We start from the raw sequence: 24,271 nt of genomic DNA on the forward strand, positions 1-24,271 counted from the left end.
ATTGCATCCAATCAAAAAGGATATGAATTATGGTAGATTTTGCTTTGTGAAAAAGTGGTAATAACAACGCAGTTATATTTTACTTTGATACGTTAAGTTCTTCATCTTGATATAGAACAGAATAAGGCTTCTTAACTATATCATCGCACACTGTGGCTGAGGGCTCATTGCTCTAATACTACTTAGTCTGCAGTAGAGTTTAGCCTAAGATGTAGTTTTCTTGAACTCCAGACAGAGAGCTTAAATAATCTAGAAAAAAAAGGGTCACAGTTATGCAGCGACTCTGAATACAGATTTCTGTGTCATTACAGGATAATTTATAAATTAAATAAATATTTAAAATAAAGTTGTGCTGCACTTGTAAGCTCTGGCTGTTCTCTACCCTTAAAGGTTTTGTGTTAACTGTTGAGAGGAAGTCACTATTGTGTTAATCAACAATGATTTGATGCAGAAGGCTGATTATGGCATATGGAAATAAGACAAAGCAATAAAAAAAAAGACCATGAAGTGGGGGTGGGAGTGGCATCCATTCATGGCTTAAATAAGGTGCCTCAGTGGAAGTGCGTGTTGACCATGAGCATCAAAGCCTGACTCTTAGAAATTCTTGGAAATAAGAACACAGTTGTTCCTTGTCATTTTATTAATCTCTCTTCTATTTAGAACTTTGTGGTGTTAAGATTAAATGGGTTTTGGGAGTACTCAAATCTAAGGAATTGGAGAAATCTGTGGAAAGAACTTAAGGAAATGCATATCTTCACTGTTCAATAAAGATGAAATTAGTGTTTATTCACTGTAGTGTGTTCCATGATTTACTTCCCCTACCAACCCTCCCACCATGATTTTGGATGGCTTATTACTAAATTTGGAATGTTAAAAAGTGTCAAAGTTGGATATATTAATAACTATACATCTATATTTTTTCACAGACCTTAAAAATATAGATAGCCCCTTCTGTTTACTAAATGTATGCAAATAGCTGACACAATTTGGAATAGAATATAACTTGAAAGATAAACACTTAATGGGATTCTGTGATATTAAATACAAAAGTAATGATTTTTCACAGTTGAGATAATGAAAGGATAGAAGAGACTGAATACTAATTACAAGCCTCCCAACAAAGAGCCCATAACCAGATGGCTTCCTGGCTGAATATACGAAACATTCAAGGAAGAATTAATACCAGTTCTTAGTGTCTTCCAAAAAATTGAAGTAGAGGTAATATTTTCAAATTTATGCTATAAGGTTAGCATCACCCTGATACCAAAACCCGAAAAAGGCACCCCAAAAACAAAGCTATAAGCCAATGTCTCTGATAAATATAGACACAAAAATTCTTAATAAAATACTAGCAAATCAAATTCAACAACTTATCAAAAAGATTACACACTATGACAAAGTGAGATTTATCCCTGGGATACAAGGTTAACTAAGCATTTGCAAATCCATCAATATGATACATTGCATTAACAGAATAAAAGATAAAAACCACATGATCATTTCAATAGATGCAGAAAAAGCATTTGATGAAGTTTAACATTATTTCATAACAAAAACCCTCAATAAAATAGGTACAGAAGGAAATTTTTTTCAATATGATAAAGGCTATTTATGAAAAACCTGCAGTTAACATAATCAATGGTGAAAAGCTGAAAGCTTTTTCTCAAAGATCCACTGCAGGGTAAGGATGCCCCTCTAACCACTTTTATTCAACATAGTACTGGAAGTATTATCTAGAGCTATAAGACAAGAAAAATAAATAAAAAGCAACCACATTTGAAGAGAAGCAGTAATTTTTTTTTTTTTTTTTTGCAGATGACACGATTCTATATGTAGAAAACACTAAAGACCCAATAAAAACATATTAGAACTAATAAATGAATTCAGTAAGTTCAAGGATATAAAAATCAACACACAAAAGTCATTTGCATTTTTATGCCATAGCAATCTCTCTGAAAAAGAAATAAAAAACATTAATTACACTTAAAATAGCATCAGAAAGAGCAAAAAATATTTAGCAATAAATTTAACCAAGGAGATGAAAGAGCTCTATACTGAAAACTATAAAACATTGATGATGGAATTTGAAGAAGATGCAAATAAATGAAAAGATATCCCATGTTGATTAATGGAAATAATTAATATTATTAAAATATACATACCATCTGAAGCAATCTACAAACTCAATGTAATATTTATTAAAAATTGAATGACATTTTTTACAGAAATAGAATAAAAGATAATTCTAAAATTTATGGAACTACAAAAGATCCAAAACAGCCAAAGCAGTCTTCAGATAGAAGAACAAAGTTGGAGGAATCATATTTCCTGATTTCAAATTATATTACAAACCTATAGTAAACAAAACCATATAGTATGGACACATAGACCAGTGGAACAGAATAAAGAGCCCAGAAGTACACACAATGTTATAGAGTCAACTAAGTCTTGACAAGGGTACCAAGAATACACAATTGGGCAAGAATAGTCTCTAATAAATTGTGTTGGGAAAACTGGCTCATCGCATGGAGAAGAATAAAAATGCACTCACATCTTACACTATGTACAAACGTCACCTGAAAATGGATTAAGGACATAAGTGTACCCTTTACTATAATAAGTCTTAGGACACAAGTATATGCTCAGTCCTGTGAGTTCTCTTTAGCAAATCACCTAACCCAGGGGTTATCTGGGGAACCCCAGACACAGACGCAGGAATAGAAGAACATTGTTGTGCTTTTCCCTCTTAAATTAAAAATATTAACTTACATATATATGATCAATTGTTTTGTAAATTCTCATATGTAATTGTATTAAAAGATTAGTCAAATATATTATTTAACACTTCAGGAAAAGCACTAGCTTACCTCTGAACAGAGACTTGGACACTGAAGAGAAATGGACTGGGAGGTCCTTACTCATTAAGGAAGAACCTCACTGGCCAGTGTGGTCAGTGTAGTCTGTATTTTGGATATTATTCTTCTCCAGGTTGTAGAGTTTGTTGATGGATGTGACAAACAAGACAATTAAATGATAGGTGACATTTTAACTGTACCAGAAGCTACACATGCAGTATCTCATGTAGTTTTTCAGCAACCTTCCAGGTTAGACACTACTATAATCTCCAATTTACCAATGAGGACACTGAGGTCAGAAGGGAGTAAGTGACCTGCAAATGTCACTCAGCCCGTCAGTGGCAGAGACAAGTCTCACGGCCAGGCAGTGGATGGCACAGCTCCTTTGATCATTCTGTGACAACTTCTCTGCATCGGGAGCCAGTCATGACAACCAGCGGAGATGCTGCTGAGGAAGACAAGCTGGCATTATCAATGCCTGTTATCGGAGGACAGAAGGGACGCTCTTCCCACTGCTCAGTGGCCGAGGACTTCCTCTCCTATCTTGACTGTTTGTGCTACATGTCTGCAATCAGGGGAAAGCAGCAGGGTGAGGTTACTTGAACTTTAATTTGGAGAGGGAGGCAAGACTAATTGGATGTATGTGCAAAATGCCAAGCTTCTGATGCCTCTTCTCTTCACTCGCCCTCTTCTCTCCCAAGCTCAGAAGTAGTTGATGAAGGGTAGTTTGGTGGAGGAAAGAATCACTCCTTATCTTATTCTTCAATCTGAATTGTCCTAATCATCTTCTCTGTTATTGTCCTAACAACACAACTCTGACATAAAAAAGAAAATTATTTTCCCTTTTATCAAACTACTCTGAAATTTCATTTTCTCCGAGTACCATCTATTTGATTTTGGAAAGAGCCCTCTTAACATTATTTTGATGATTTAGAAAACACCACAAAGGCGGTTCTGAAGATGGAAAACTTACTCATGAATGATGTGGACAACTTTCAAATGAGATGCGTAAATTTAACTGACTATTGCGTGTTTTCTTGTTAGGTAATATTTCTCTCCACATTTAATTTCTTTTCAGATGGTGTGAGTACTTTAAAGCCTAATTTATTGACTCTGCATGTTGGGAACCCTGATGAACATTTTCTGAGAAGGGAAACAGTTTTAGAAATAACATACATGCTAATCTGAGTCTCAGAGTTTTGCCAGTCAACCATGACAGGATCTCATCAACGATTTCTTTCCTAGAAACCATTTGGCTTCTCCCAGAGTTTCTACAACCAACACTGTGGTGTCCACAGGGTTTTGATAGTGCAGCAGCACCCAGGAGCCCTCTGATCTGTTTAATCTGTGTCTAGACATTTGGCCAAATGGCAGCCAACGTATCAATGCACACACTTAGTGCTGCAAGTCAGCTGCTCTCCAGTTGAAACAAGGAAGTGAAGGAAAAAACCTAATGATTCATGAATTTTAAAAAACCTCTTGCTGCTTCTAAAACTGGAATCCATAGGTACATAAGTGTTCCTTCTCATAACCACTCAGCTAGTACAGAGTGGCGATTTGCCTATGAAATGGGCCATGTAGGCACTGACCATGACTGTCGTCACAGCCTGTAGCTGGTATCCAAGCAGCAAGTTTTGTCAGATATTGAATTAAAAAATAAAAGACTAAGTGCTTTGAATCAGAGAAAGCCTGTTTTTATAGATCATCCCTTAGATGTTGAAAGGAATAGAGAATGAACCGTGGTTGGTAACTTCAAACAGAGGTATAACAGTGAGTCTGGGAGAAAATGTAGCATTATTATTATCGTCATCTCTAGATTGAGCACATGTATTAAAGGTTACAACCTTAATACACCAAATACTCCATTCTTAGCATTAGTATTGTAAAATTGCAAGGGCTATATTTCCTTTCCTCTTACAAGCATCTTTGCCTTGGGGAGGATATATAATTTAGACAGTCAATGGCTTTAAATAGTGTTCAAAGTCATGAAACTAGGGAAAGAAAGTAGAGAAAGAAGGCAACCAAGGACTGAACCCATAGCAACACCATCATTTATAACTTTATTGAGAATGACAAGTCAGCAAAGGAAATCTAGTTAAACAACCAGTGAGGTCGAGGGGAATTTAAGACAATATGGTGGCAAGGAAAACAGAGAGCAGTATCCCTGAAAAGATTCACTCAACACGCACCTTCCCAAGAAATTGACTGAGCTCCTATGATGTGCTTGGGATTCAGAAGTGAACAAAATAAACAAAATCTCTGCCCTTATGGAGCTTATTTCAAACAGAGACAAATAACACAAAATAAAGTTAATTGAAATGTTAGATGTGGAAAAATAAAGCAGAAAGAAAGAAAGAATGGAGGGCAAGGACTTTAGTGTTAGAAACTCACGCAAGAGGAAGACAGTAGAGGTTTCAGTAAATTTGAATGTTGTGAGGAAAATACCCAGGGAAGGTATTTTTCATGGAACGTCTGGGGTGGAGACAGACTGAAGTGAGTTGAGGAGGCACTGAGCTCAGGAAATGGTAACCAACCTGGGGAACCCCTTCCAGATGATGAACTCTGTGGGGGCGGGAGTTGGGGAGAGATGCAGCAGAACAGATGAGGATGCAAGGTCGGCAAGGACACCTTACTGTGGACTTTAGCTTGTATTTTTTTTTTTTTTTTTTTTTTTTGCATTTGCCACAGGGAAATGCACCTGTGAAATTTCTAGCCTCCCTCAACCCTCCTCACCCTCCATCTTCATCTGCTCAGGATCACACTCCTCCCTGGGTCTTGGAGGAGCCCCTGTTTCTATCAAGCCCATCCCTGATCCTCTGAGATTCAGACATAAAGCCTGGGCCAAGAGGCTGAGGCAAAGGGGAAGACTTGGCTGAAGGGCTGAGTTGGTCCCTGGAATAAAGTACCAAAGGAAATGGAGAGAAGGTGCAAGCTAGCGAAGAAGGCGGTGACAGCATCTCATTGTTGATGGGGTGCAAGGGGGCTGTCAATTGAGAAGAAACAACCACCAGAGAGGTGAGAGAAGCAATGACAGACAGAAGTGTTTTCAAGGCCCACACCTGAGATCCATTGTGTCTAGTGGGTTTCAAGAGGCGTAAGGTGAAGACGAAATTCCATTTTTAAGAACTTTGACTTTGGCCAGGTGCAGTGGCTCATGCCTGTAATCCCAGCACTTTGGGAGGCTGAGGCAGGCAGATTATGAGGTCAGGAGATCAAGACCATCCTGACTAACATGGTAAAACCCTGTCTCTACTAAAAATACAAAAAAAAAAAAAAAAAATTAGTTGGGAGTGGTGGCACGCACCTGTAGTCCCAGCTACTTTGTAGGCTGAGGCAGAGAACTACTTGAGCCTGGGAGGCGGAGGTGGCAGTGAGCCAAGATCATGCCACTGCACTCCAGCCTGGGCGACAGAATGAGACTCTGTCTCAAAGGAAAAAAAAAAGAGAACTTTGACTTTTTGGAATGTTACTATTTTGAGTACAGATTAGACTCCATGACCTATGAATCTGGCTTTTATAAAGTTTACAACTACAGATGGGCATCGTTTCACTGTGAAGAAAGAATGAGTGAGCTAGAGAGAGGTGTCCCCAAGTAGGGGAGGCTCTGAGGGACACAGCGGGTGGAATTGACGTAACCTCAAGGGAGAGAAAGGAGACCCTCTGATGTGGACAGGGACCCTGACCCCACACCTATCATCTTCACTTAACCTTTTCATGAACACCAGGAAGGAAACATGACCAGGGACCTTCCCCATGTTCTCATGGCCGTTTTATAGTTACTTACTACCAATCATTATTAATTCAGAAGTCAGTATGACTTCCACAATGATTTTGTAATAAAAATGTTCTACATACTCTAGAAATGTTGGTATAGACTGACAACTGGCTCAACAACTAACTCAACAAATGCTGAAATCCCATTCCTTACTTTTTCTCTCTGTGTAGTTTCTTACAGCTCCTGATTCAAGCCATTTAACTCCAGTTCTCAAAGAGGAAGACTAGACTGCTAAGTGAGGGACAGGCTGTGTAGTGTGACAGGTCACCCACCAGGTTACTTAAGCGTGTATGTCTGCTGCCCGAACCTGGAAGGCCAGGCGGTGAGCCAAGGATATGGTGCCCAGCTGAGGAGCAGGTGTCTGTGAGAAACCAAATATTCTGGAAAGTATTTGAAAACCTACCAAGAAACACGATCTCATTGTTCAAACACAGTAGGCAAAGAACCAGAAAATTCACTTAAAAGCAGTTCAAAGATGGAAGGTGGCACAGATTTCTCGAGCTGTCCTGCTACCCTCTAGGAGTGCTCTGTAAGTCCTAATAAGCTCAGCTACTCACTAAGCTGTGCTGGTCCATGTCATTCTTTGGTCTCTCAGCTCCTTCCCAGTTTGGGGGGAATGTCACAGTCCCAAATTCTTCTCATAGCAGGCTGTAGCATTTTCCTTGACTAAGATGAATGAGACTTGAGAGGATAATAGGATTTTGCAGACCCCAATGAGGTCCTTTCAGACACTGAAAATTAAGTAATGGATTTATCTCACTACCAACAATTCTCTTTCTCGACATTTATATGCAATTTGCAACTACCCCAGTGTCATGAACAAACAGTGAATTGTGAAAATTCTCACATTAAAATGCTTTATAGTATTGAAATGATTTACTTTCATGGGAATTTATAAACCTAAACTTAATTTAAAACTTGTTCTAAATGTTTTCATACAGGTAACGGGTTATGCATAAAAGAAAAGGGAAAAGGTAGAGTGAACTTTATAAGTTATATAAAATTTAGTTGATTTTTAGTTTAATAATGTAATACATTTTCAGTTAATAATTCCAGTGAGTAATAACAATGGAGCCAACTCTTAATAATTTGTTACAATTTTTCTGCCTTTAAATCATCTCATTGACAAATTTAAAATAAAATCTGGCTTTCTTCTGCCTCCTCTGAACTCCTAAGTAACCTGAATTTAAAGAGTAAAGTTAGTTTTTTATTATTTTTTTCAGGCAAAAATTTTAAAAACATGCTATTAAAAAACAACTTATATATGCCATACTACTTCAGTTGTATTAAATAACTATGTAGTTTGATTAAATAAGAACAATTAATTATTGAATTAGATTATGCTGATTATGCTTTGTATTTAAATATGATTTCTTGATAATTTTAGTAGCTGTATAAGCCTAGTTCCAAATCCACAATACCTATGAGGCTATACTCTATAAGTGTGTCATTAGCCTAATTCATTCTAAAGGGGATGTAATCAGTTTCTGTCTTTATGGAGTAACCAACCATATTGTTTTCTGTTTGGGTCGGCTTTCTACCTCTTTGCCTGTCTTTATTTGAGATCTATAGACTCCCAACCTTACTCTCTAGTGTCTGTCATGATCAGTATTGATTGAAAGTTGCCCAGATACTAAAGCAGTGTGGTCTGCGGACCAAAAAGAAAAAAAAAAAAAACTGTCTCATCTTGTATATAAATCCTGCTGGTCTCATATAAATCCTTTAGGTTTAATGGAAGCTGCTGGAGTTTAAGCATACCTCTCATCAAACCTACCAACTTCTTGCTTATACAGAAAACAGTATATTATTGTCTCTGTTCTAGATAATGATGTTGTTTTCCAAAGAAATTTTAATGAGTTTACGCAAATATATTCCTAAAGCTCTAAGTGTAAATCAAAGTTTTCACTTTTATGGGAGAACTGTGGGATCTTGCTCCTCATAGAACATTTATAAGGCAAGTCTAATGTAGGTATGTGTTTGCTGAAATTAATAATTTAGAAACAGACTTAAGAATCTCCAGCAGTTGTTTTTTTTTCTAGGATCATTCACTTATGAGAAGATCTACTTATCTTCTAATTGGAAGATGAATTTGCAAGTGTTATAAAAGGATATTTTCAGTCAATACATTGGTAATAAAGATGTCTAATTAAATAAACTGTTCTCCATCTCCTTGCATTTCATTTACTGTGATTAGACACGCTTTACAATTATTGACAATGCTTGTGTGTTATTTTTTTTCCATAGAAAATGCTGGGTGTGTCTTCAAAGGAGTTTTATCCAATTCTATTTGTGTCACTGAAGGAGGTGGTGTAGTAAGATTCTACTGTAAAATTGAATGTAATTCTATTTTCTAATACACATTATGAGGTTGGATGATAATTTTTTAAATAAAACTCAGGAGAGAAAAGGCTACCATTGATTTATTAACTACTAGGTCTAATTTCTTCTCACTGTATTTTGGTACCCATTAATCAGTCTCTCTTGATCTCCCCCTTCCCTCTACCCTTCCTAGCTTCTGGTAACCACTAGTGCTTGGATTTAGGTGGTGAGCCTATGTCTCAATTTTTTATATATAATGGTCATGCATTTACTCATACAGTAAAATTAGAAACAAACTTTGGTCATGTCAATATGAGATTTTCAATCTTATCTCTTTTGCCTTCATATAAACTCAAATTTAACATACTTTTCTGCATCCGTACCAATATTAAAGCTAGAACTAAAATTCTAATTATTATACTTGAATGTATTCAGTGACCAAATAAATTCCATCTGCCAGAAGATTGGTATCTGTGTATCTGTCCTGATAAAGTGCTTGTGTTAGTGTTAAAAATCAGAATTTTTATGACCCTTAGTAACCAAGGAGAAAGGTAGGCCCAGGGCTACCTGTCTTAAAGAGTCAATGACTGAGGACAGGCAGGGTGGGTGCCATGAACCACATGAAGAACCAGGAGATAAGCGTGTGTGGGACAGGACCCTCTACACTTGGGAATGCTGTTGGATCTCATTGTGGTTACCAAACCGAAGTGCAACAACTCCGCAACACTTAGTCACCAGTGAAGGTCAAGTCAAGAAACCTACTTCAGAAAATACAAACTGAGTGAAAACACAAGGACACGACGTCTCTCAGAAAAGACTCTTCCAAATGTTCGGGCGAGGAATATCAGAAAGAAAACTCAACTCGTGTGACGACCTAGAGCAAGCTGGGAAGTCATCTGTCACATTTTCCCACAGTTTCAACTTACTGATACCAAGTAGAAGATTTTAAACTCACTGGCTAAGTCATCTTGCTTTTCTTGCTCTTTGACTTTGTCCTTTGTAACCTGTATTTCTCATTCACTTTGGATGTAATAACTAGAATCCAAAGGAAGTTTGGTAGTTCTGTAACTGTCTCTTAGAATTATAGTTCCTCATGCGGGGCGCGGTGGCTCACGCCTATAATCCCAGCACTTTGAAAGGCCGAAGCGGGCGGATCACGAGCTCAGGAGATCGAGACCATCCTGACTAACACGGTGAAAACCCATCTCTCTAAAAATAAATACAAAAAAAAAAAATTAGCCAGGTGTGGTGTCAGGCACCTGTAGTCCCAGCTACTTGGGAGGCTGAGGCAGGAGAATGGTGTGAACCTGGGAGGCAGAGCTTGCAGTGAGCTGAGATCGTGACACTGCACTGCAACCTGCGTGACAGAACGAGACTCCATGAAAAAAAAAAGAAAAAAGAATTATAGCTCCTCATATTTCTGAATATCTGTTTATATGGTTTGAATATTGTAGTCTAATGATTCAACTTCAAAACATTACTCCTGCTATGTGACTTATTTCACTGTCACTGAAACAGTCAATGAAATCATTTCCCATCCAATAATTAAGCAAGATCCTTTCCAGAGCCTTTACTTGATCATCTGTTTAGTTTTGATTATATTCGTTCGGTTGTGAGAGAATGACACTTACTTTGGTTGCATAAAGTACTAGGCATAATGCAAAGAAATATGTTTCTGCTCCCATAGTTGATGCTTACTTGTCTCTGTTTCTTAGTTTCCTCTTCTGAAAGAGAATCTCATTGGTCCACCTCATCGCTGTCATTCTAGTTCTGCAGAGCCTTCCAGTGGAGGTCAGGTGGAAAGCTGCTGGTCAGCTTATGGCCATTCTTGGGTAAGGGGTCAAACATTGACTGTGGGAACAGGAGTAAGGTTACACAGAACAAAATCAGGCACTTGGTTCTTCAACAGGAGCAGGGAAGATAACCTCAGAAGAGGGCCATGGACCTGGCATTCAGTTTAGCAAGGTTTTAGATGAAAACACCTGAAGGTCTATTGGAGGCCCCTCCCCGACCTCAACCTGACACTTATACTCCCCCCTGCAAAACTCTGAAAATAAGTTTCAATGTTAATGGTTTAAAAATAAAATATATCTCCTACTGCTGCAATCATTATGACTGTTTACATGTTAATGCGGAGGGGGATATTTTTCTCTGGTTGAGCTGCACAAGTAATTGCATTGATTATTTGCTTTATGTCTGGTTATTCAGACCTGCCTGAATTTATTTTCCATTTGCTCCAGTGCTCCATAAGCAAATGTCTGTACTGAAAAAAAAGTAACGTAGTAGAGGGGAGCAAAGGAAAAATGCTGCATATTTTATGGTATTCAATAGGTAATTCTCTCCATGAACTGAAAACAAATAAACAAACATTATCCCTACTTGACAACATTAAAAATGTAAGGGCCATAGGCCAGGTGCAGTGGCTCATGCCTGTAATCCCAGTACGTTGGGAGGCTGAGGCAGACAGATCACTTGAGGTCAGCAGTTTGAGACTAGCCTGGTCAACGTGGTGAAACTCTCCTCTCTACTAAAAATACAAAAATTAGCCAGGCATAGTGGTGCACAATGTAATTTCAGCTACTCAGGAGGCTGAGGTGGGAGAATTGCTTGAATCTGGGAGGAAAAGGCTGCAGTGAGCCAAGATGGCACCACTGCACTCCAGCCTGGCCCACAGAGTGAGACTCTGTCTTAAAAAATAAGTAAGTAAAAGATAAGGGTCGTTGCCATGTCTGTTTGCAGTCCTTAGGGATTTAACACATACCCTGTTAGGTGAATCCTTCAGAAGGAATCTTTCTGAATTCACCTACAGGTGGCAAAGTGAATGCATCTCTCCCACACAAGACACTGCATCTCTGACTCCCAGTTATTTAGGACTACTAGGGGGAGTTTCATAGTTTTTGCTCTCACATTTAGGTGGATGGTCCATTTGAGTTAATTATTGAATATGATGTGAGGTAATGATCCAACTCCATTCTTTTGCATGTGGATTGCCAGTAGTCCCAGCATTATTTGTTAAAAACAATTTTCTTTCCCCATTGAATTGTCTCAGCAACTTTGTCACAAATCAATTGACTATAAATATGAGAGGGTTTTTTTCTGGACTCTCAATTTTATCCATTACTCTATATGTCTATTATTATGTCAATACCGTGCTGTCTAGATTTCTATTGTTTTATATTTTTATATTGGGAAATATGAGTCCTTCAACTTTGTTTTTTCAGGATTGTTTGCTTATTCAAAGTCCTTTGTATTTCCACATGAATTTCAAGATCACTTTGTCAATTCAAAAATGCCAGCTGGAATTTTGACAGGGCTTGTGTTTAATATGTATGCCAATTTGGAGAGTGTTTTCATCTTAACATTATTAAGTCTTCTGATCCATAAACATGGGGTGTTTTTACATTTAGTTAGATACTCTTTGTTTTCTTTCAAAAATCTTTTCTAATATAAGAATATAAGTTTTATGCTTATTTTGTTAAATTTGTTTCTGGTAATTTTATTCTTTTTGATGTTATTATAAATGGAATTTACTTCTTAATTTCATTTTTAGATTGTCCATTACGAATGTCTAGAAGTACAGTTGACTTTTACATGTTGAGCTTGCATCCAGTGACCATGCTAACCTCTTTTATTAGTTCTAATAGATTTTTGGTGAATACCTTAAGGTTTTTTTATATACAAAATCCTGATATTTGCAAATAGAGATAGCTTTACTTCTTTCTTTATAATTTGGATAACTTTAATTTTATTCTCTTGACTAATTGCACTGCTAAAACCTCCAGTACAATGCTCAATAGAAGTAATAAACATGGACAGCCTTGTTTAGTTGCTGATCTTACGGAGAAAGCCTCCAATCTTTCTGTCATGCGCGTCCATGTGAAGAGACCACCAAACAGGCTTTGTGCGAGCAATAAAGCTTTTTAATCACCTGGTTGCAGGCAGCGGGCTGAGTCCAAAAAGAGAGTCAGCAAAGGGAGATAAGGGTGGGGCCGTTTTATAGGATTTGGGGAGGTAAAGGAAAATTACAGTCAAAGGGGGGTTTGTTCTCTGGTGGACAGAAGTGAGGGTCGCAAGGTGCTCAGTGGGGGAGATTTTTGAGCCAGGATGAGCCAGAAAAAGGACTTTCACAAGGTAATGTCATCACTTAAGGCAAGGACCGGCCATTTTCACTTCTTTTGTGGTGGAATGTCATCAGTTAAGGCGGGGCAGGGCATTTTTACTTCTTTCGTGATTCTTCAGATACTTCAGGCCATCTGGGCGTATATGTGCAAATCATAGGGGATGCAATGGCTTGGCTTGGGCTCAGAGGCCTGATGCTCTCACCTTTAAGTCTGATATTAACATTTTTAAAAAACAGATGCTCTGAAATTGAGGAAGCTTCCCTCTATTCCTTGTTTGCTGAGTGCTTTTATCATGAAGGGATCTCAGATTTTGTCAAATAATTTTTATGTATCGGTTAATATGATCATGTTTCTCTTGTCTTTATTTCTATTGGTAAAGTGTATTGCATTAATTAATTTTGATGTTAAACCTTCCCTGTATTCCTAGGGTGAATCCTACTTGTCCATGGTATATGAATGTTTTCATATGTCGCTGTTTTGGGTTCACTAGTATTTTGTTAAAGATTTAGTGTCTGTATTCAAAAGAGATATTTGTCTCTAGTTTTCTTTGGATGTCTTTGTCTGGTTTTGATATCAGCTATCACTGCTTATAAAATAAACTTTCACAGGGAAGAAGGGAGTTAATGGTTCCCTTAAATAATAAAACAAAGAGATTTGACAGGCATAGAAATAAAAGAGTGATGTGTAACTGTTAATATTGTAGCTCCCACTTTGAATCTATTATAGTAAATGGACTATTTCCAAATCATCATGCATTACTTAGGACACTTCCATTCTCCTTTCCACCAGGATGGAAATTGGAAAAACAGCTTTATAAGGCTGCAGTGATTAACACCAGTCAAATCTAAAAATAAACATTTCCTGGGCATATGGAAAACAATGTTTATCTCTTGAATGTATTTCAGCATAGAAAGTCATATGTTTTCTTATCATCTTTCCTTTTCTCTTTTTTATACTTTCCCTTCCTTCCTCCCTCCCTCCCTCCATATCTCCCTCCCTCCCTCCCTTCCCTCCTTCCTTCCTTCCTTCCTTCCTTCCTTCCTTCCTTCCTTCCTTCCTTCCTTCCTTCCTTCCTTCCAAAAGCAGCAGCTGCATAATCCCACAATTAGAGACTAATCAGATTATTTTTATCTTGGTTTATAATATTTTCATTCCCTTTTTGAAACATGTAATTAGACAAAATATACTTCTTACAATTTCTCTTATGATTTTTAAATGGAATTATTTTACTAAGGGGCATTCCTAAGGATGTTTTTAGGTAACACCATAATAATCATGAACATTGATAATAAATTGGAATAATGCTCAGGATGGGTAGAGCTAACATCTCTGATAGCAGTTGTATGATGAGAAGCAATGTTCTTATGATTCTCTCTGCCTTACCCTTTAGATAAGAAAATGCCTTCTCAGAGATGCTGAGGACACGAGGCTTTGCTAATGAGACATTTATGAAGAATCAATGCAGTCTTTACTAACTTCCTGAGACAAGAATATCTGAAATTATAATTATGAAGAAACTGATCCTTGGAGACTAAATAAAAATCAATATGAACAACAGAAAAGTAATTTTTTTTTCATTTTCCTATCTCGGTTGACGTTAGTAAGTGCTAAATCGTTGGAATGAATGGAAAGCAGCTGCTTGTTCATCTATGAACCAGTATCTTTTTCTACTGGGAAAGTGTATTGCATTAATTAATTTTGAGGTTAAACCTTTCCTGTATTCCTAGGATGAATCCTACTTGTCCATGGTATATGATTGTTATCCATCCATTCATCATTATCAGCCTCATTGACATTATGTTAGCTAAACCCAAGTATCAAAAATCTTGATGTTTTAGTGTATCCTATGCACATTCTGGATTTCTGAAGCCAGCAAAGCCCTAAAATATGTTTAACATTTGAGAACAATTTTGAGATTAAACCAATGTTGACATTGTAGACCCCATTTCCTGCTTTTAGTTCAGGTACTGAGCCCCAGAAAAATATAATAAAAGTAACTAAATGTGCAACCCTTTCATACTTAAAATGAAGTTGAGAAAGATGAAAGGAAAGTTTGGATAAGGAAGAGGATGTTTTTCCTGAACTAGAAAATATGCGTGAACATTTCTGCATTGTCTTTTTTTTTTTTTTTAAGTTTAAAACCAAACACATTTTCATTTAATGACAGGAATTTAAGCAGAGACCTGAAGTGGAATCAACTTCACACAGTAGTAAACACAAAGTGGAGCAGTGATCTTGGCTTCAACTATCGGGTTCGGTGGTCTGCTGGAATGTCAGACACGAGTTAAGTCACACTGCAGATTGTTTTCTAGTTGTGGCCACTGCCTGTCACTTCTAACATAGCAGAACTGTGTTAGGAGGAATGGGAAAAGTGAGCACCAGTTTTCACCATGTTCCCCCTCTGCCTGCCAGTTTCTCTCTGCTCCCATGTTGGATGCGGCCGAGATCACCCACCAATCAGCCCAGGACAAACAAATACGAAGGGTCCAATCACTCTGTTCTCCAACTACAGCCAGACTCACTTCTGCAACAGTCCCTGGGGCTTTAGCCTGGACTCCTTTATAGGAATCCAGCTCTGGCAGTGGCATCTGCAGAGGGGAATAAGACCTCCTGCTAAATGAAGGAAGTTGGGTGAATGAATGGGTGAGCTGCAGGGTTCACTTGTGAAGGGACCAGGAGTGATAAAACATTGAGTGTTGTCTACGATTAACAGGTGGCATGTAAAGTTACAAAGGTCTGAGCCCAGTAGAAGTTGATTTTAATTGTCACAAATTAATGTAAAGGCTTTTATCGACAGTATTTTTCATGTATTTTTGCTAGGAATAAAACCTCCAGTGGTTAATTATTTGAATGCCTGAACATCTTTCTGGAATTTTAGGGGAAACATCCGACCCTTCATATTGTAAGTGTTCTCTAAGCTTAATTAGTGGAATTTAGAGTTTCATTTAAAGATTCAATATGAACATTTAATTAATTTTTAAAATCTGACTTTGTCCTCGGCAAAAGAACACTGGTTCAAAGTGAAAAATAGTTTCAACCACAGAGACCTTCACTTGTCCTTGGTAAATTGGGTCTTTAAAAGGCAGTTTTCATAATGAGCTGCTGCTCTTTGAGTTAAACTATAATTTTTTCTTCAATTAGAAATTATATTAATTACACAGTGTCGGCATTTTTCAATGTCTCTGGGCAGCATCCATTTCTCTCTGCATGAGTTGGATACAAGCCAGTTGTCTTGGGATTTGTTGAGTTGCTGACCTGCAGTGGTTCACCTGGAAGCTTGTCTTTGGGACTTTCTAACTCTCAGAGTTGGAGCCCCTTCACCCGCACCTCTAGGTCCTCCAATTCTGGGGCATTCCTTGCTTCACCTCTCACCCAATTTGAGTGACCTGGCCTTTGACATCTTCTCTTGTGATCAGTCTTTTGCTCTAGTGCCTGAGCTTTGTCCTGTGTCCTAAGACACATCCCCATCTAAGGAATAAGAGCCACTCCTGTGCCCTGTGGTTGGTGCCTACTCCCTCCTGCCTCATCTTCAGGTACAGACCTCTCTTTCCCCTGGTCCTCTGCCTCCTGCTTTCTGACTGGGGACCCATGGTGACAGTCTATGGGGTTGGCTGAAGGATATATAACCAGTATTGAGAATGGGCTGCCCCTCAGCCACCTACATCCCAGTTAGGGAAAGCGGTGAATTTGGTTAAGACTCTGTATTAGTCTGTTCTCACACTGCTAATGAAGACATAGCTGAGACTGGGTAATTTATAAAGGAAAGAGGTTTAATTGAGTCACAATTCACATTGCTGGGGAGGCCTCACAATCATGGTGGAAGGTGAATGAGAAGCAAAGTCATGTCTTACATGGCGGCAGGCAAGAGAGCTTGTGCAGGGGGACTCCCATTTATAAAACCATCGGATCTCATGAGACTTACTCACTATCACAAGAATAACTCGGGAAAGACCCAGCCCCATGATACAACCAGGTCCCTCCCAAAGCACCTTGGAATTATGGGAGCTACAATTCAAGATGAGATTTGGCTGGGGACACAGCCAGACCATATTAGACTCATAATTTGCCTTCTGCCCAGTATGAACTGGGCTGGGATGCCTCATAGATCATAAACAAATCTGCACCCATGAAAAGATTTGGGGAGTCACACAGGAAAGTCAACAGAAGCCAGAGAGATGAGGGTCCTGGACTTCATACCATTAGTGTGGATTCTTCAGCTTCACATCTCAGCAGTGGGTCAGAACTTAAACCTATTGTTTCTCCGCATGAATGTTTAAGAACGTATGTCATGCCTGACCTTCAGATGCCAGTTAAGGCTTTCTTGCTTCCCAGATATTTGGCTCCTTATTTCTTTTATGCCTAGGATGTCCACAGCTCTCCCCATTATTTCTCTTACCAATCCCTGGGGTTAGACTCCCCAAGTTCTCTCTACGTGAGGTGGGATGTGCTTCTCTCACTGTAGAACAAATGCAATCTCAGTCTTTTCCCTTCTTCCTGTACTCAAACAAACAAACAAACAAAAACAAACAAGTTACATCAAGCATCACATGAATTTGGAAGCTCCTATTGAAGGTTCAATGGAGGCGGGGAAGTGTTTACAGAGCAGTCAGCAGCTTTCTGCCACCTCCCTGGCCTCCATTCTCTCCCACTCACTCTTTTCTTCCCTCTTTCTGTTCCCTATACCAGGAAGGCACCAAAACTATTCCTTGGTCTTATGCAGAGGCTCCTCTTTTGTCTGACCGCCAATCCAATGTTCAAACCCCGGTTGTAGAGGTACCATTTCAAATTTGGCTCCAGGCATTGCCCAAGAAAGTCTGCACACTTCCTGAGTTCTGCTGTGAATCACAGTGTGTCCCCTTCATCTTCTCACCTGTTACCAACACATATTTTAACATATTAGCATCTAAACATAGCAGCCTACCTTGTTACTGTGTATGTGTGTATCTGCAGGTGTCTGTGCATATGCACAACATGGCCCAAGTGACCCACCCAGCTATGTTAAAATGTAGTCTAGAAAGGCCAATAATTTACTCTTATTTGTATTTGTTTGTGTCTTTTGAGTTCAACAAAAGTTATCCGTTTTATTAATAAATAATAAATACATAAATAATATGGTATTAAACATACATACTGAATGTAAAGTAGTAAAATGAAAACATTATGTTACCTCTCACCCAAATTTACCCCACAACCTTATCAGCATCTTTGATGTCTACTCTGAACACTCTTCCAACCCATTGTCCTCTGCTTTGGGTAATGATTATCACTCCCCTTTCTTTTATGATTTTGCCACATAAAGACATGGTTGCAGTGTCACTTAGCGTTGTGTGGTTCGACCTGGAGGCAAATGGAAAGATATGCATTCTTCTGTGACTTGCTATTTTTCATTTTCATTTTGTCATGCAGGTAACCAAGATTTCTTAGTCTTCACCACTATTCAATGTCCCTTTATAATCCTGAATTTCATGTTATTCCATTGATTGCCATATGTGGTGTTTCCAGATTTTTGCTAGCACCAACAGTACTGCTATGGCTATTTCTGTCCAAGTCTCCTGGTGCAGGGATTTTCCTAAATCAGGGATTCTCAATCATGGCAATCACAGGAAATAATATTGTTTGTATGGTTCATTGGGAAACAAATAAAACTCTTTGTGATGGCTGCAGAAGTAGAAGCCTTCTCCAAGGCGGAAGGCATCAATATCTTGGTGTACCTGTAACACTTTCTGGACCTAAGGGCTGAGCAGGGGAGCGCCAGGTGTGGAAAGACTGGTCCATCAGGGTTCTGAGTCTTAACTCTGCTATAGCTTTCTAAATCGTGTCCAAACTCTTTTTGCAGACCTCAGTAGTTCAATTACATTTGAACCAATTAATTATATTATGAAAGAACATGTATGCAGAACACTTCTCTGTATTCCAAATATAACATTTGCAGTTGCCCACCGCAAAGCATTTCTGCCTCTATTGAAGAGGCAGGCTGGGAGAGATAGGATAAATCACTGACTCCAGTGCAATGCACCACCCTTTTAAGTGATACTGAACCCTACGCGTCCATAAGCCATGGTCTCTAATACTTTGGTCAAGCCAACCTCCCTCCCTCACATGCCCTCATTTTCTTCTCTGCTTGGCAAATACTTGCTTATTCTTCAAGGTACAGTTGAAAAGTGTAGGCTTATAAAAAAGAATGAGATCATGTCTTTTGTGAGAAAATGGATGGAGCTAGAGGCTATTAATCTCAGCAAACACAGCAACAGAAGACCAAATACCACATGTTCTCACTTCTAAGTGGGAGTTAACTGATGAGAACTTATAAACACAAAGAAGGGAACAACAGACACTGGGGGTGACTTGAGACTGGAGGGTGGGAGGAGGGAGAAGAGCAGAAAAGATAACTATCGGGTATTGGACTTAATTCCTAGGTGATGAAAAAAACAAACCCAGTAACATGAGTTTACCTATGTAACAGACTTTCAAATATACCCCTGAACCTAAAGTGAAAGTTAAATAAAAAGTGTAGGCTTTATCTCTCCATCATCTCCCCAGAGACAGGTTATGCATTTTCAGATCCTGGAAGCTCTGCCTCTAGCCCATTTTCCTAAGTAGTTTGTGTGACCCTCCCTTTCTTCCTTCTAAGTTACATCCTGGTGGGAGGCAGGACACTGAAGTACTTAGAACCCCTCAGAATGGCTCAGTACTTAGAACCCCTCAGTACTTAGAATGCCCCAGATCCTGTTCATGCTTGGGCTAGAAGAATGGAACTTTTGTAATTCTGGACGTGTAAATGGAAGCACATCACTTACTGTGAACAACATCCCAGACAGACATGGGCCGGTGAAAAGAAATTCTTCCAGGTAACTCATTTTTTAAAATCAGAGGAAATTTGTGGATATTGAGTCCGGCCCCAAATATTAAAAAGCTCCTGAGTCTGATATTTTCACAGCAACAGCAGTTAAATAGGAACATGACCCAAATTATGCCCTCAATTTTCACTAAATGAATAAATGAACTAATTAGTATTTGTGTCCAAGGGCAATTGGTTGGCAGTTCTGAGTCAGAAATAAATAGAAGGACAGGGTCATCTGAGTGGTCCACCTGCAGACCTGAACAGCTCGTGGGTCCCTGCCCTGTCATGAGGCAGCCATGTCTTTGTGCTTGGGGAAACAAGAAGGAGGACATAAGTCCTGATCAGAAGCCATATCAAAGCTGCTCTACTGTGTTGAAGGGAGGGGAGGGTGGGGGACTTCTGATAACATGAAGGTTTTATTTGTTCAGGGAAAGACCAGAAACAACAGAAGAGTGATGTCAGGTGAGTAAGCCAAACTTGGCCAGGTATGTCATTCGCATACGACGCATACTACACACTCTTGCTTCTGGAGGGAAAATCCATTAATGAATGCTAAACAATAGGATGCTACCCAGTGTATTCAGCATGTTTGCACGCCATTGACATCATCCAAATCTCTAAACAAGGCCATCCACATTCTGTATAAGTTATTCATGTGGTTAATAAGCATGGACAGAGGGCACATTGTTTACTAGGTTAAGTTCAGGCTACGCAAGAAACGTAAAGGGTAGTCCTTAACTTTAAAGTATTTACAATTATAGTCCAGGGTGTGTTTATATCTGACCAGAGGAAGTCATTAAGGATGATGCAAATTTGTTCAAAGGGAACTCTTCAGATTATGGTTACTGCAGTAGGAGTTCAGACAAGGATTAAATGGCTATGAAATGGAAGACCTAGAAACAGTATAGTGTAGAGGGCAAAATATGAGCGTAGTTTGGACATGTCTGAGATCATGTTCTTACTCACCTATGATAAGTTATGTGACACAGTGCATTTCTAGACCACTGAAGTTCCCAGGTTTAGTATCTACCAAGTAGAATTCACAATATCTATTCTGCAAAACTGTCAATGTGAATAAAAAGAGAAGATATATCTCCATGGCCTGTCACTCACTATTTTGAGTTCTAGTATCTTCCCTCCCTTACCCCACTGGCTTTTTCTGATTTGTAAGTGCATTATATTTCTTCTGTGTTTCAGTGGATCTGCTCATCCAGATGTCCTCATTATAGGTTGGGTTCTCCAGGAAGAAGACAGAGATGGATCTAGAAGCACAAGAAACTTTGGATGAATAATACCTGTGGAAGGAAAAGGTAAGGAAGAAGCAGAAATGGGCAGAAGGAGCCATCAGAATGTGGCACAGATCTGTCAAAAGGTTCTCCCAGCCCTGTGTGGAACTTTATGCAAAGTGATTCTGTTGGAAGATTTGAACAAAAACATGGCTAGGAGCTAGACCAACTATTTTGCCCAGCTACTGGCTGTGGGTATCTATAAGAACATTCCCTGGCAACTATCACCACCTCAGGTTGAGGGCCACTCCCAAGAATATATGACCCAGTTAGAAGGCTTAAGGAGTTAGTAGCTGGAGGCTGTCAGCTAACTAGAGGCCCTGTAGCTGGCCAAAGTTGAGCCTGTATAATATGTCTTCACATCTCCTCCTAAATGTTTGGGGTAAGAGTTTCAATCTCCTAAAGTATCTGGCTTAGTATGTGGGACTGAATTAGATGATGGGGAAAATCAGATGAATTATCTAATCACCTATAATTCTCTCAATTTCCTCTCATGCTTTAGACATGAGTAGTTTTCAACTATTATATTTATATTTCATTGATCTCAAGAACTTTTAACAACCACTTGTTCCTACCATCTCCCAGGAACAATTAATTTGGGTCTCTGCACATGAAGACAGGATCCAGGCATTTATAATGTTTTATAGCCCCCAAGATGAGTCTAAGCTGCAGCCAGGCAGAAGGTCCACTGCATCTACTTAAGATTATGACCTATTAGGGGTGACTTTTCAATGCATGGAAAGAAGAGCTTCCAGGATGAAGGAAGGGCTCTTGGCCATGGCATCCTCATCCTCCTCACCAGCATGGTAACAATGATGAAGACACAAAAATGCTTCCCTTGCCTAGGCACTGTGCTAAGCACTTTACAGACTTTACATAAAGGCTTTAGGAAGTTAAGGAATAGTCACCAAGACTCAAAGCTCCTTCATCATGGACCTCACTCTTGGCAACTTTGGTGATGTGGACTAAAATCAACAGCACCTAATTGTTGGTCAAAGGATCGTTCTAGAACTTTGAGTTAGATTTACCCAGAATTCTTGTTGATGATGGTCCCCAGGCCCACTGCAGACCTCCCAAATCCCAGTCTCTGGGGCTGCACCTGAAAGGTTCATCTCAGCCATCTCCCTGAGTAGCTTCTCTAGTCATAAAGCTTGGGAATCACTCTGCTGTATTTAGGGTTCTTCTCCTGTCATGCCTTCCTTTTCACATCCCCACCCCACCCCACCTCACTTCAGTTTCTCACCTCTCGGGCAACTTTCATGGAGTGGACAGCAAGAGTGGTGCATAGAAAGTTAGGGGTGACCTGTTTGCTCTGGACACCTATACACAGTAGAATTCTTAAACACGATTATTCTGCTGTTCCTTGGTGATAACCAGGAAAATTGAAAGATAAATTTCAACCCTGAGCTCAAAGATTGACTTTCCCAGCATGACTCTACATTGTGAAATCCTTGTGTGTTCATTCATTAAGGCTTGATCAACAACCTAGAGTGTCCGTAGAGTATGAAGGTGTCATGGATGACGATTTGACTCAGCAAGTCATGCAAAGAAAAGCTTACATCACACAAAAGACAGACATTTATCCTGCAGATTGACCTCTTAATTGAAGGAAGAATACCTCCCATGAGCACACAGACTTTGGGAGCACTGAGCTTGCCTGGGAGGTGAGAAAATGTTCCCCCTCCACCCTGAGCAGTGGCCTGGGAGCTGGCTCTTGGGGGATGGGGAGATGGCTGGCTGGCGGAGAGGGCACAGAATATGCAAAGCATGCAGCTCTAGAAAGTCCTGGGGTGTTCTGGAAAGGGGGAGACATTGAAATGACCTGCAGTTGTGGGTGAAGAGACAGAAGATGAAACTGAAAGGTAGGATAGTCAGTTTGAATATTTCATCCTAGCAAACGAATTCAGGATTTTAGATGCATGGACAGATTTGATGCAAAGGGAGACACTGATCTCCGTTTTGGATACACTGAGTTCCAATTGCATGTGGTAGGTCTAAGAGTCACCTGGAAATCCTTTGAAACCTGAGAAGGTTTGGATCAGTAATAGGAGCCTCGGGTTGTCTTTGAAGCCATAGAAACAGATAAGATCATGTCTGAAGAAAGCGTGAGAAAACTCTAGCTACCAAATAGCTTGGAATGTCATCATTTCGAGTTTACAATTGGTATAATATAGCAACTGAGAAAAATGACAAATTAACTTTCTTATTCCGTAGAGTACACAGTTCTCTTTTTTCTTTCACATTAACGATGTGTAAAAGTGCTTTGCGTAGATTTTTCTCAACCATCCCAACCCACACTAATGGGACCAGACACAGTATAAATTTCACCGCTGGGGGTGAGAGGGTAATTTAGACTCTGGATGCCTGCCTGGTGACTGTCAGAGAAGGGTGGCCAATATCACCAATGGGGTGGTTGCTTTGTAATTTAGATACAATAAATCTAAGGCAAGTAATTTCCTTTTAGAACCTTGAATTGCCTCCTTAACAGAATGATGTTCAGTCTGGCTGAAGTTAGTTTAAGCTATGGTGCTGGAAGAGCTTTTAGAAAGCATACCCAGAGGACTATTGATTGCACTCTTGTTTTAAATACAATTGGGTTTCCATTCACAGGAAATGTAGTGAAATGTCTTTTACGCTATCAACTTAAGATTTTGAGTACTTAAAGGAGTATTTTGTTTTGTGTTTCAGTAAGGCTATAAGAGCCTCTGTAAACGAGATATCACTTCCCCTCCTAGTTTATATGTGTTGACTATTCATAGAGGCAGGGAGCTTGTTGATTTTAGACAAAACTTGAATAAGACTTATCATCTGCACGCTAAACAGTAGCAGTAAAATAATAATAGAAAATTCTTATGCAATGTGTTCTGTGTGCTAGGCACCATTCAAGCAAACACACAGATAAACTCACTTAGTGGCCCCCAACCCTGTGAACTGGCCACTGGGGAGAAGGAGACAGAGAGACGTTAATGACCTGCTCTTGGCCACACAGCCTGTAAGTGTGGAAGCCAGGAGTCGAACTTGGGCTCTTGGGTCCCAGGGTCCACACACTGTACCAGGTGCTCTGCTTAACAACC

Source organism: Chlorocebus sabaeus, chromosome 4, assembly GCF_047675955.1.
Source record: "Chlorocebus sabaeus isolate Y175 chromosome 4, mChlSab1.0.hap1, whole genome shotgun sequence".
NCBI lineage: Eukaryota > Metazoa > Chordata > Mammalia > Primates > Cercopithecidae > Chlorocebus > Chlorocebus sabaeus.